Source organism: Equus przewalskii, chromosome 8 (genome assembly GCF_037783145.1).
Source record: "Equus przewalskii isolate Varuska chromosome 8, EquPr2, whole genome shotgun sequence".
In the NCBI taxonomy this organism is placed as follows: Eukaryota; Metazoa; Chordata; class Mammalia; order Perissodactyla; family Equidae; genus Equus; species Equus przewalskii.
In genome coordinates, this window is record NC_091838.1 from 54,494,289 (window position 1) to 54,508,087 (window position 13,799).

Genomic DNA, 13,799 nt, shown 5'->3' on the forward strand with positions numbered 1-13,799 from the left:
TTGTGATATAGGGAATCACGCTATGATCAGGCTGTTTTAGTTGTTGCTGTTAGTGACTATTTGAGTTTTCCACCATCCAGGCTTCTATTGTTATGGTCACATTTTCTATAGTACCAGGTATTACCTAATTATCTTTTAGAATTGGCCACAAAAAGAGTAAGAAAACCAAATTTAGGAGAATGGTGGGAAGGGCAATAGAAATAAACAAGCTTGAGTATTAGTCAAGATAGTACAAGCCATTGCCTCATAACAAACAAACCACCAAATCTCATTGGTTTGACTCAGTGGGTCCATATGAGTCTCCAGGAAAACTTATCTTCCAGACAGTAACTGGACAATTGAAGCTACTTAGATCTTGAGGCTCCATTCTCTCCTCACCTCAGTAGGATGCCTCAACAGGGGAAGCGTGAATGGAGAGTTCATAACCTTCAAATCCCACCGGCCAGAGGTAATCACATGGTACCATCAAATTGCAAAGGCTGAGAATAGTGGTGACCATTACTAATGAGAACAGAACTAAATTTATCTGGATTTTGAGAGAAAGGTTTCAGTCATGTGAAAGAATATCAAGTCTGAGAGGAAATGAACATTTACTGGGTACCTACTGCAGAAGTTCCTCAGGTTTTCAATTTATGGCACCCTCAGTGTCTTGGTTGTTTTTGTATGGATTCGTAGGCCAAAATAAATAACTAACTATGACGTTGATTGAGTGATTAGGTCCAAACGTCTTAAAATGTATTTATATACTAACAACTTAGCTGCTTCTTGAGAAAAAATAAATTTGTTGAAAGTTGAAAGAAAAAAATTTTAATTTTAGTCTTAACCACAGTTACTTACTAAAAAGATGTGTAGGACTTTTGGGCACCGTGCACCTCTTCAGGTGTTGAAATCAGATTTGACAAAACACCCCCATTTCCTGTTCTGCTTTGATTTTCATGCTTATTAGCTTTTTGTCCAGCAACAACCAAAACTCAGCATCACAAAGATGTGATGTCATTGACAGGAATGTAGTATGGTCTAATGTTGAATCTGTGAACTACTTGAGCTACTAGTTCACACAGTGGCTGACAGATTTCAAATTTTGCGTATTTCCCCTGAAAATTTAAAAAATCCCATGATGCCCCTGTAAGTGTGCTGCAGTGCCCTGGAGTGCCTCAACACACAATTTGGAAACCATAGGCCTATTGTCTAGGTACTAAATATAGATCACTTTCTTCTCCCAGTAGTTTGGAAGGTAGGTGTTATCATTCGCAACTTGGATGAGAAAATTAAGGTTAGAAAAGGGCATGAATTCTACCCCAAACCTCCTACTTAGTAATTAGCAGAACAGAGGCTTGAAACCAAGCCTTCTGGCTCCAGCCCCCATTGCATCATGCCCTGTGTCATGAGATTTGCATGATTAAGGTTTTCACAGCTTCCTCTCTTCATGACTTTTCCTGGGTTTCAAGCAACATTGAAATGACTATTTTTTTAAACATGTGGAAGTGCTTGCAACTCATGGAAATGATTTTAAGTCATGTCTACATTTTTAGCTTTAAGGCACACCTGCTTGAAAATAAATTCTCTTGAGCAGAGATTAAAGAACTTTAAAATGGTCTTAAAATGGCCCCAAGGAAGATTGTTTAAGCTTTGAAATGAAGACAGTACATTTCCAATTAACTTGCAATTATTTTACTGCTAATTTTTAATGTGACATTTAGTATGGACCACATATCACTTTTTCTCCAGCTGTCAGGGCAGTCCCTAAACTAAACCTTCTTCACCAGCTGTTGCCTAATTCAAAATGGTCCGTGTTGGAATTTTTCCAACTCTGCCTGCATATAATTTCTAAGTCTCAACAGACCTGTGCAAAAAAGAATCATAACTATAATCTTTCATGTTACTCATAGCTCTATTTAATTATCTGAAATACTACCTGATAAATAGTGTAATCAGAAGAATTCCCATTTAACAGTAACTACTTCCACATCACTTTTCTGCTCTCATCTAATTTGAAACAGGTTTTGAATTACTACCTCTAAATTATGTAAACTCCTAGTCAGTGATTAATTTAAGAATCTTCAAGCTGCTTCCTCTTTTTTCCTTTTTTGTGTGTGGTTCCTAAGTGTCAATAAATTCAGGCCTAGTCAAATGAAATTTTTTTCTTCCCTAGACTTTTTATGCCTTTATTTTCTACTGAGCTTATTGAGAGGACAAAAGATGGGTAGTTAGAACCAAAGAGTAAGTGCTTACAACAAAATTCCTTTCAAAGAAAATGTCTTTTAATGTAGAATTAAAAGTACATTTGTATTAAATGCCTCTGACACAGGTTGTAGTTCAGAGAAATAGCTGAAGTTAAGTGAAAAACTGTTCTTCATTTAAAAACAAATTTATCAACAAATGGCGATAGAGTGACATTTATTGAGTACTCTGTAAATGCGAGGGATTTTACATTTATTTTGTTTGAACCTAAACACAACAATAGGAGGTCATTGTTATTACCTTCATTTTGCAGATGAGAAAACTGAGAGCTGAGAGTTTGAAGAAATCTGCCAATTTTACAAGTGAATAAATGTTAGCGCTCGCATTCAAACTCAGGTGGGTCTGACATCAACATCATAGCCGTGGCTTTTGCCCACGGGCTGTGCAGCCTTCAGATCAAGACATGTGGGGATGGGCTCATATCTTTTATGTTTCATAATGGCCATTGAATATGAAAACATGACATTAACTTTTTTATTTATCAAATATCTATTGAGTGCTACAATGTGATTGGCACTTTTCTGAGAGCAAATTAGTGCTAATTGTGAATATTGACATTTATTAAGCTGTATAACTTATATGCATTTTCTAAAACTCTGTGATTTATTTTTAGCTTTTCTGTTATTTGGCATTTGGGATTTCGAAGGATCCCAGTAAGTTGGTGATGATCTAGAATATTGAAAAAATGTTGGGCTGGATCCCAGGAGACCTGTGGATCTGTGTTTGCCTTTTCCACTTGGTACCTTGGTGATCAAGAGTCAATTTCTATGTCCAGGGCTCATTTTCTTTGTTTGTATAATGAGAGGATTAAAATGTATCATTTGAGGTTCTTCTGAGTACTAAAATTCTATGATTTTACTAAGCACACTCATGTTCTATAGGTCATTCCCAATGATCTATGTGAATACAGTGAAATGCTGGTGGTATATATAATTCAGAACTGAAAGAAATCTCTTTGAATTGGGCTTTGGGAAGTATAAATGAGGTCCAGTGAATGAAACCTTTAAAGCACTATGCCAATTGTATTAGTTTTCTATTGCTGTGTACCACAAATTTTGTGGCTTATAACAATGCACATTTATTATCTCATGCTTTTCATGAGTTAAGAGTCTCAGCATGGTTTAGCTGGGTCTTCTGCTCAGGGTCTCACAAAACTGTAATCCAGGTGTCAGTGGGTACTTTCGTTTCTGGGGCTTGGTCTTCTTCCAAGTTATGGTGGCAAAATTCATTTTCTTCTGGTTGCAGAATGGAGGTCCCCATTTTCTTGTTGGCTGTCAGCTGAGAGCAGGTGACTCTCAGCTCCGAGAGGTTGCCTGCCATTTCTTGCTCTTTGGCTCCCTAAGAAGCCATCTCAAAACCTGGAAGCTTACTTCTTCAAGCCAACAAAGAATAATCTCTTCCTCCTGTCTGCTAACATGAAGTTTTACGTAACTGCACTGAGTTGAATGGTATCCCCCAAAATTCATATCTACCTGGATCCTCACAATTTGCCCGTATTTAGAAACAGGGTCTTTGCAGACATAATTAGTCAAGTTAAGATGAGGTCATACTGGAGTTAAGTAGGCCCTACTCTAATGACTGGTATCCTTATAAGAAAATAGAGGCACATAGACACACAGAGGGAAGATGGTCAAATGACAACAGAGCCAGAGATTACAGTTAGGCTGCTACAAGCCAAAGAACGCTAAGGAATACCAGCAGCTAGAAGAGGCAAGGAAAAATTCCTCCCCTAGAGCCTTCAGAGAGGGCGTAGACCTACAGACACCTTGTTTGCAGACTTCTAGCCTCCAGAACTGTGAGAGGATAAATTTCTGCTTGTTTGAGCCACCAAATTTGTGGGTTTTGTTATGGCAGCCCTAGACAATGAATACAATAACATAGGGTAATCATGGGAATAGCAATATCCCATTACTTTTGCTATATAATATAACCAAATCAAGAACTGACATCCTATCAGCGTTGCCATTTTCTATTGATTAGAAGCAAGTCAGAGATTCCTCCCACACTGAAGGGGAAAGGATTGTATAAGGCAATGCCTAATTGAAATCACCTTAGGATGTATCTGCCACATCAATGCAAGGTTATCTTATTTTGTGAAGATGGACCCTTCTATTAGGTAGAAATTGATGTAGGCATCCCTGTCTAACTCTCCTTACCATTTCTAATTATCTCAAAATTATCTGCAGAGATATTTTATTAAAAAGTTTCAGTGTAATGAATGTTTTTTAAAAATAATGACTCTTTTCTTTAAGTCCATCACTCTTGACATTTTATGTGCTCTTAATTGTCTTTTTAAAATGGATTTGTTGATACTTTGACTACAAGTTGTTCTGAAGATGAAAGGTGTTCGACCATTTGAGAATATAAAAAAGAGAAACAGAGAAGTTTATTACCTAAGCACCACCCTCTTAAAAACATTAGCACTCTAAGAGATATTGGTCAACTGATCAATATTCCATTGAGCACCTACCATCTACTCAGCACTGTACAAGAGTAGTATACTTTAGAATATCTTCACTATTTCAAATGATAAAATGATGTAGTCAAAGCCAAGCTGAGACTTGTCAGTCAGCAAAAGTCATTGCCCTCAGATTATCTAGGATATACTTACACAAAACATTAGTAGATTCCATTATATTTATTAGATTTCACAGAAATGCAGTTAAGGGTTAGCAGGAACCAACAAAGCAAAGCAATGACTGTATTTATTATAGGGACTCTGTGGTTTTCACATTGGTTCTTGAATCCAAACTTCCATCAGTACTAGGAAATGCAGTCAGATTTGTGAACTAAGGTTCCAAACACATCTCTCATATTTTCCTATGGATTTCTTTGTGGGCGTTCAGACAGACATGTGTTTTTCTTTGGGTACTGCCATAGAACTCCCTTATGGGATAAATTTCAACTCTTAGCCTTAGGGAAAAATAAATGTTTCCTTATATATGAAGTTAGTGCATATCATGTTGCATAACTATTCCGGGTGCAAAGTCTCTGTACGTTTAGAATATTCTCTTGGGTTCAAACTTTCCTTTCAGAGATAGTTTGCTTAAAAACTTATCAGTATTGTTAAAGATAGAGACTTACATGCTTTCATACACAATGCTGTCAAAATCAGATCCCTAAACTATTCTTGATCCTATAAAGATCACAATTAAAATTCTCTCTCCTTGCCAAATTCCTATCTTTAACACTGGATGGATAATCCTTTAGGGTATTGGTATTTAATACTGCCAAAAAGAGGTATTAAATGCTGTAATTCCAGAAAGATTACTTGGGTCATATCAAACATGGAAAAATAAAGTGCATTTTAGTTCTCTAATCTTAGAATTGCCCTGTAATGTAATGAAGTGAAATTGCTTCATGTAAAGAAGTTCATATGGTTGAGTTCCTGGCTCTGGGCTTTAGCAAAATGAAATGAAGGGTTCCGTAGGTCCCTGATGAAACTTAGGTGATCAAAGGCAGCAGTTCTCCTCTGAGTTTTTTGGATTGAGTCTCTCAGTGAAAGAGGTCAAAATCCTATAGATAGAATCACAAGTTCCAGAGTCAATTGATCTGAGTTCAGTTTGAGCTCTGGCACTTTTTAGGTATAAAATGGCATAGTATGATACATCACAGGGAATTGGTGGTGATTAAATAACGAATGTAAATTGCATATCATGAAGCCTAGCATATAGGAAGTGCTCAATATATGTTAGCTAAAATGAATCAACAAAAATGAAATTTCAACTCAACACTCACTTCCAGTTGTCTGTGAAGCAAAGTTAGGCTATAGAGAAATTTTGCCAATGATCTTAGAATTTTCTTTGGACTGGACTATTTTGGCACCACCCATCCTGGTAGAAAAGAACAAACATTCACTGGCCACCTACTGCATGTCAGATGATATGTTAGAATCTTTGCATAGATGAGCTCACCAAAGTCTAAAAAAAAAACCCTCCAAAACTATGAGAGATTCTCATTTAAAATAAGAAATTGAGCTCAAATAATAATAACAAGTTGCAGAGCTGTGATTTAAATCCACAGCTGTTTGATTCCCTAATCCAAGCTCTTTCTGCTCCACCATGCTGCCTCTTAAAAGGCAAAGCCCCCTGAAATTTATGCATGTTATATGACTTCTGTGTGCTATGAAGGGAGTAAAATAAAAATGGAAAATTATGAAGATTTTTATCATAGGGGAAATTTGACATTTCCTGTGAAAAGGCATAAATGATTTCAAATGGTGAACAAGACTAGAAATGTTCTGGGAGGCTTTGAAATGTGATTAGGCATCTTCTCAATCTTCACAATCAGACATATTCTCAAACTTGCTTGTGTAGATCTTTCTCTTTTACTCCCACCCACACATACATGCAGTCGCAGTTGCCTGAACCAGTTTGTGTCTATTGGCAATCTTGGACTCAGCTAGATGGGATAAGGATGGCTGAGAATGGTGGGTAGAAAATAACTACATTTGCATTTTGAAAAGATCACACTGTCTGCAGGACAGAGAACAGATTAGAGAAAGGCCAGACGAATGCAGGGAGATCAGCTAGGAGGCTACTACAGTGGTCCAGGTGAAAGATGGTGATTCTTAGAGTAGACTAGTAGTAATCCAGAGGGCAAAAAGTCAATGGATTTGAGTTAGAAGTTAAATCAATGGGACTTTGTCATGGACTGCATATGAGTAATGACGTGAGGAAGGTTCGGATAGAACCCTTAGTTCTGTAAGAGTCAGAGATAGGGGAAACAGAGGTAGAATCATATTTTAGGGGAAAAATCAATACTTTTGTTTTTATATATGCTGAATTTGAATATGTTGAGTTTGAGACTTCCAAATACAGATTTAGGATAAGAAATTGAAAATAAAGATGTAAAGCTCAGAGAATAGTCCTGGACTAGAGATTATAAATATGGGAGGTGATTATAATATATATAGTGATTAAAGCTTTGGATGTAGATGTGATTGTCTCAGAAAAGCACAAGACATGAGATAAAAGGTTGTTTACTGCCCATGCTTTTGGAACTCTAATGTTTGATAGCTGGGTGTATGAAGATGAGTCTGCAAAGAAGGATACAGGAGAGACCAGAGATAGAGGAGTAAAACCAAGTGGTTGTGGTAATTTCAAAAGAAGAGATGATTACTAATAGGTATGATAGTAGATGAGGACTGAAACATGTTTACAGATTTTGTAACATGGAAGGAATTAGTGACTTTAACAAGATCTCTTTTGGTGAAGTGATGAAGGTAGAAACCAAATTGCAGAGGTTGAGAAATAAGCAGGAGGTAAGAAATTGGAATAGTATACTTGTATAGGAAAAATAAAATTTCTTGAGGAGTTTGGTTGGGTTTTTAGAACCTGTGAAAAACAGTTAGGCTTTCTCTTTTCTTTTTCCTGGCTATTCAGGTAAAGCAAAGCATCGTCATTTCTAGGGCAAATTCTTTTTTGCGTTCCAACCAAAAAAGAAAAAACAAAAGACAAAAAGAAGAAGAAAAAGAGAACCAAATTAAAGCCAAGGGGAAATTTTTATAAGTATTTAAAAGGTAGCCTAATTCTTCCACCTATAGATTGAGAGCTGAGATGTAGAATGTAGAGACTATAACAGGCCAATACAGAGAAATTTCCTTACTTGAGGAGAGGCACGGAAGGGGCAGGAGTGTAGTTATGATGGTGGTGGGTACACTAGTGGGGTAAGATGAAATTTCAGTTTAGCTAAATTATCCCAGAAATTTCCTGGTTGATGACCTTGAGTTCTTGATGTTCCCAAGCCAATAATTAACTTATTTTATTTTTCTTTGTATTTCTGATGGGATTTTCCATTGGGAGTAATGGAAACTAGTGTCTAGTTTAAAGAAGGTGGAGAAAGTAGGGGTAAGACGAGGAAGATCCCTGGTATAAAGAAGAAAAGCATGAAAATTCTCTCTTTCTTAGCAAAGTAGAAATAAGTGATTTTGTTTAAGTTAGAGGCATGTATAATATAATTCCACTTGATTAGTATTTTTAGCACCAACTTGGTAGAAAGCATTCTACCAGTGTTTTAGGTACTACTCTTCAACATCTTCTTGCCTATGATCTTTTTGAGACAATGACCATAATTTTTTTTAATTAAAAAATTTATTTCATAAATTAACATACAACAATATTGACTTTGTTTTGCTATGCAGTTTTATGAATTTTAACGCATGTGTAGATTCTGTAACTACCACTACAATCAGGGTATAGAACCATTTCATCACCCTAAGAATCTTCTTCATGTTATTTGTACTCTTTCCCTACCTAAGCTCTGGCAACTACTAATCTATTCTCTGTCCCTATAGTTTTCTTTTTGAGATTGCCATATAAATGATGTCATAGAGTCTGTAACTTTTTGAGGCTGACTTCTTTCACCTGGAAACAGTGCCTTTGAAATTCATCCATGTTGTTGCATATATTAATAATTCATTCTTTTTTATTTCTGATTAATCTTCCATTATATAACGTACCACAATGTGTTTATCCATTCACCTGTTGGAGAGGCTGTGGAGAAAATGGAACTTTCATACATTGCTGATGGGCATGCAAAATGGTACAGCTGAATGAGAAAAGATGGTGGGTCACAGTCTTTGATAATCTGATCATGGAAGTGATATTGCATCACTTTGGCATATTCTGTTTTTAGAAGCAAAATCTAGGAGATCTTGTCAAGATGGCAGTGTAGGTGGACCCTGAACTCACCTCTTCCCATGAACACAACCAGATTGCCACTGTTCTTGGAAAAATTACCCTGGAGAGAGAATTGAAAACTGGATAAAAAGAACCCCCACAACAAGGGACAGTCCTGACTGAGGCGGAAGAGGCAGAAATTCCTTCTAGAGAGAAAAACAGCTACCTTTGCCAGCCACAGAGCTTCACAGCCAGCTGCCTAGGAGCAACCCTAAAGTACACAGCACTCCTTGGAGAAGTGCGGACCTTAGTGGGGGCACATTACTGCTATAAGCATCCTTTAGTTTCAGCACAACCGAGATGAGTGTCCTACTCTCTGGCTTCACTGGCTATTAACTGCAATGGGGAATACCCCCAGAAAAGCTGTCAACATAAGGAGAATAAAGCCAGCTCTTAAAGTGCCCATGCACAAATCCACCGATCTCAGAGGGCAACCTAAAGTCACCAGAAAGAAGGGTGCACAGTCCTTTGGTGAAAACAGACTCACCTAGTAAGTTCTGGGTGCATCTCGGTGAGAGGTGAGACCTCTCCAGAGACTGAGACATTGGTGGTAGCCCTTGTAGTGACCTAGTACAGGCATTCTGACATAGCTACTGGCAGACACCATTGGAGTTCTTCCCCTGGCCTGTTAGCCCAGGCATCTGCCACACCCACTAGGGCGCAGATTTAATCCAGCTCAGCCAGGGCAGGCAGCCCACCCTAGGGTCTGGCCCCACCCAGCAGCAAGCCCTCAGGCTATTTGTTGACCTGTATAGACTGGGTGCCTTGATCCTCTACAGTCAGGTTAACATGTCTGCCTCTGTGGGACAGGGCATATGTGAGGACCAGGTGAACTGTGGGGTTGTTGGTGGAAAGGTGGGGGCCTCTGCAGTGGGGCAACTAAGTATGCTCCAGGGGATAAAGAAGTGTGCATGGACCAGGACTGTGTTGATGGTGTGTGTGGTTCTGTGGGTGGTGGGGCTTATCAGTGGCAGAAAACCTGTGCTTCACAAACAGCCACAAAGGGGATTTTCCCCAGCTTCCAAAGCCTGAAACAATTGGGTGCTCTCATGCCTAGGGCCAGCCCCACTCAGCTGCAATTCTAAGAACACTGACAACAGCCTTGCAAACCTCAGGCCTACAGCAACTGTAAGCCACTGAGCCTCGTAACAAGATACACTGGGTGCCTAGTCAATTAATGGGAAAACTGAAACAGGAGTGTGCTGTTAGACCTTGTTGCCAATGATGTTGGGGCTCCCCAAACCCAATTTACAAACAGCCAGCCAGGGAGGGAAAGCCTAGACTCCCTGCGTACCTGCAGTAAAAGCAACACTGCCACAGCAGAAGGACACAAGTAGCCCACACAGGGGTCACTCCTGGATCACTTGGACTGGTGACAAGTGGGAAGTACACTGTGGGCCCTCAAAAGGCATCTCTTACATAAGGCCAATTCTCCAAGATCAGGAGACATAGGTGACTCACCTAATATGTAGATATAAGCACAGAGAAAGAGCCATAATGAGGAGACAAAGGAATACAGTCCAAACAAGAGAACAGGACAAACCCCAGAAAAACAACTAAATGAAATAGAAATAAGCAATCTACCTGACAAAGAGTTAAAACAAAAACTCATAAAGATGCTCACTGATATTGGGAGAAGATTGGATGAACACAGATCATCAACAAAGAAATGGAAAATATAAAAAAGAACCAATCAGAAATGAAGAATACAATACTAGAAATGAAAAATTCATTAGAGGGACTCAATAGCAGAGTAGATGATACAGAAGAATGGACCAGCAAATTGGACAAAAGACTAGAGGAAATCACCCAGCCTGAACAGATAAAAGGTAAAAGAATTAAAAGAATGAGAACAGTCTAAGGGAACTCTGGGACAATATCAAGCACACTAACATTCATCCTATAGGTGTCCCAGAAGGAGAAGAGAGAGACAAAGGGGCAGAGAATCTATCTGAAGAAATAGTAGCTGAAAAGCTTCCTAACCTAAGGAAGGAAACAGACATGTACAGGAAGAACAGAGAGCACCAGAAAAGATAAACCAAAAAAGGCCCACACCAAGACACATTATAATTAAAATGTCCAAAATTAAAGATAAAGAGAGAATCCTAAAAGCAGCAAGAGAATGGCAACAAGTGACATACAAAGGAAAGCCCATAAGGCTATTGGCAGACTTCTCAGCTAAAACTCTACAGGCTAGAAGAGAGTGGCATTACTTATTTAAAGGGCTGAAAGGAAAAAAACCTACAGCCAAGAATACTTTGCCCAGTGAGATTATCATTCAGAATGGCAGGAGAGATAAACAGTTTCCTAGACAAGCAAAAATTAGAGGAGTTTATCACCAAGAAACCAGTTGTACAAGAAATGCTGAAGGGACTTATTTAAGTGGGAAAAAGAAGACCACAAATAGGGATAAGAAAATTATCAAAAAAAAAAAAAAAAAAAAAGAACAGAGGCGATAAAATCACTGGTAAAGGCAAAAATATAGTAAAGGTAGCAGATTAACCACCTAAGAAGATACTATGAAGATTAATAGACAAAAGTACTAAAATTACCTGTTTCGATGATAAGAGGGTAATGGATAGACAAGCACAAGATAAGAGATTAGATATGATTTCAAAAATATAAAATGTGAGAGGAGTGGAGTAAAAGATGAGCTTTTAGAAAGTGGTCAAGCTAAAGAGACTTTCAACTCAATATAGATCGTTATATATGTGGAAGGATATATAGGAACCTATGGTAATCACAAATCAGAAACCTATAATAAATAAACAAATAAGGAAGAGGAAAGAAATCAAACATATTACTAAAGAAAGCCATCAAACCACAAGGTAAGAGAGTAAGAGAAGAAAGGAACAGAGAAGAAATACTAAAACAGCCAGAAATAAAAGTAAGAAAATGACAATAAATACATATTTATCAATAGCTACTTTAAATGTCAATGGACTAAATGCTCCAATCAAAAGGCATAGGGTGGCCAATTGGATAAAAAAACAGGACCCATGTATATACTGCATACAAGAGACACACTTCAGACCTACAGACACTCACAAACCGAAAATGAAAGGATGGAAAATGATACTCCATGCAAATGACAAAGAAAAGAAAGCCAGGATAGCAATACTTAGAAAAAATAGACTTTAGAACAAAAACTGTAACAAGAGACAAAGAAGGGCACTACATAATGATAAAGGGAACAATCCAACAAGAAGATATAACACTTGCAAATATCTATGCACCCAACATAGGAGCATTTAAATATATAAAGCAATTATTAACAGACATAAAAGGAGCAATAGACAGTAACACAATAATAGTAGGGGAATTTAGCACTCAACTTACACCCATGGATAGATCATCCAAACAGAAGATCAATAAGAAAACACTGGCCTTAAATGACACATTTGACCAAAGGGACTTAGTAGATATATATAGAACATTCCCTCCAAAAACCACAGAATACACATTCTTTTCAAATGCACATGGAACGTTCTCCAGGACTGATCACATATTAGGCCACAAAACAAGTCTCAGTAAATTTAAGAAGATGGAAATAATACTAAGCATCGTTTCTGACCACAAAGGTATGAAACTAGAAATCAACTACAGGAAGAAAATCAGAAAACCCACAAAAATGTGGAGATTAAACACAATGCTACTGAACAATGATAGGGTCAATGAAGAAATCAAAGGAGAAATCAAAAAATACCCGGAGAAAAATGAAAATGAAAATACGACATGCCAAAATCTATGGGATACAGCAAAAGCGGTTCTAAGAGGGAAGTTTATAGCAATTCAAGCCTACCTCAACGAACAAGAAACATCCCAAGTAAACAATTTAACACTGCACCTAAAGGAACTGGAAAAAGAAGAACAAACAAAGCCCAAAATCAGCAGAAGGAAGGAAATAATAAAAATCAGAGCAGAAATAAATTAAATCAAAACTAAAGAAATACAAAAAAATCAGTGAAACCAAGAGCTGGTTCTTTGAAAAGATAAACAAACTTCACAAAACTTTAGCTAGACTCACCAAGAAAAAAAGAGAGAAGGCTTAAATAAATAAAATCAGAAATGAAAGAGGAGAAATTACAACAGACACCTCAGAAATACAAAGGATTATAAGAAAATACTATGAAAAGCTATATGCCAAGAAACTGGATAATCAAGAAGAAATGGATAAATTCTTACAATCATACAACCTTCCAAAACTGAATCAAGAAGAAGTAGAGAATTTGAGTAGACCAATCACCAGTAAGGTGATTGAAACAGTAATCAAAAAACTCCCAAAAAATACAAGTCCAGGACCAGATGGCTTCCCTGGTGAATTCTACCAAACATTCAAAGAAGACTTAATACCTATCCTTCTCAAACTCTCCAAAAAAATTGAAGAGGAGGGAGGCTTCCTAACTCATTCTACAAAGCCAAGATTATCCTGATACCAAAACCAGACAAGGACAACACACAAAAATAGAAAATTACAGGCCAATATCACTGATGAACATTGATGCAAAAATCCTCAACCAAATACTAGCAAATCGAATGCAATAATACATTAAAAAGATCATACATCATGATCAAGTGGGATTTATTCCAGGGATGCAGGGATGGCTCAACATCCACAAATCTAGCAGTGTGATACAACACCTTAACAAAATGAGCAATAAAAATCACGTGATTATCTCAATAGATGCAGAGAAAGCATTTGACAAGATACAGCATCCATTTATGGTAAAAACTCTAAATAAAATGGGTATAGAAGGAAAACACCACAACATAATAAAGGCCATATGTGACAACCCCATAGCTAATATCATTCTTAATGGAGAAAAACTGAAATCTATCCCTCTGAGAAAAAGGAACCAGACAAGGATGCCCACTTTC

The 13,799-nt window shown here is 37.5% G+C and overlaps 1 long non-coding RNA gene across 1 annotated transcript in view; it reads left to right on the top strand.

The window, feature by feature from the left end:
• The window catches only part of LOC103550448 (uncharacterized), a 75,370-nt gene that overhangs the window by 29,250 nt on the left and 32,321 nt on the right, over positions 1-13,799 (top strand). The window contains exon 3 of the long non-coding RNA XR_544789.2: positions 2,495-2,577. This is a non-coding gene — a long non-coding RNA (uncharacterized lncRNA). The remainder of the gene's footprint in view (positions 1-2,494; positions 2,578-13,799) is intronic.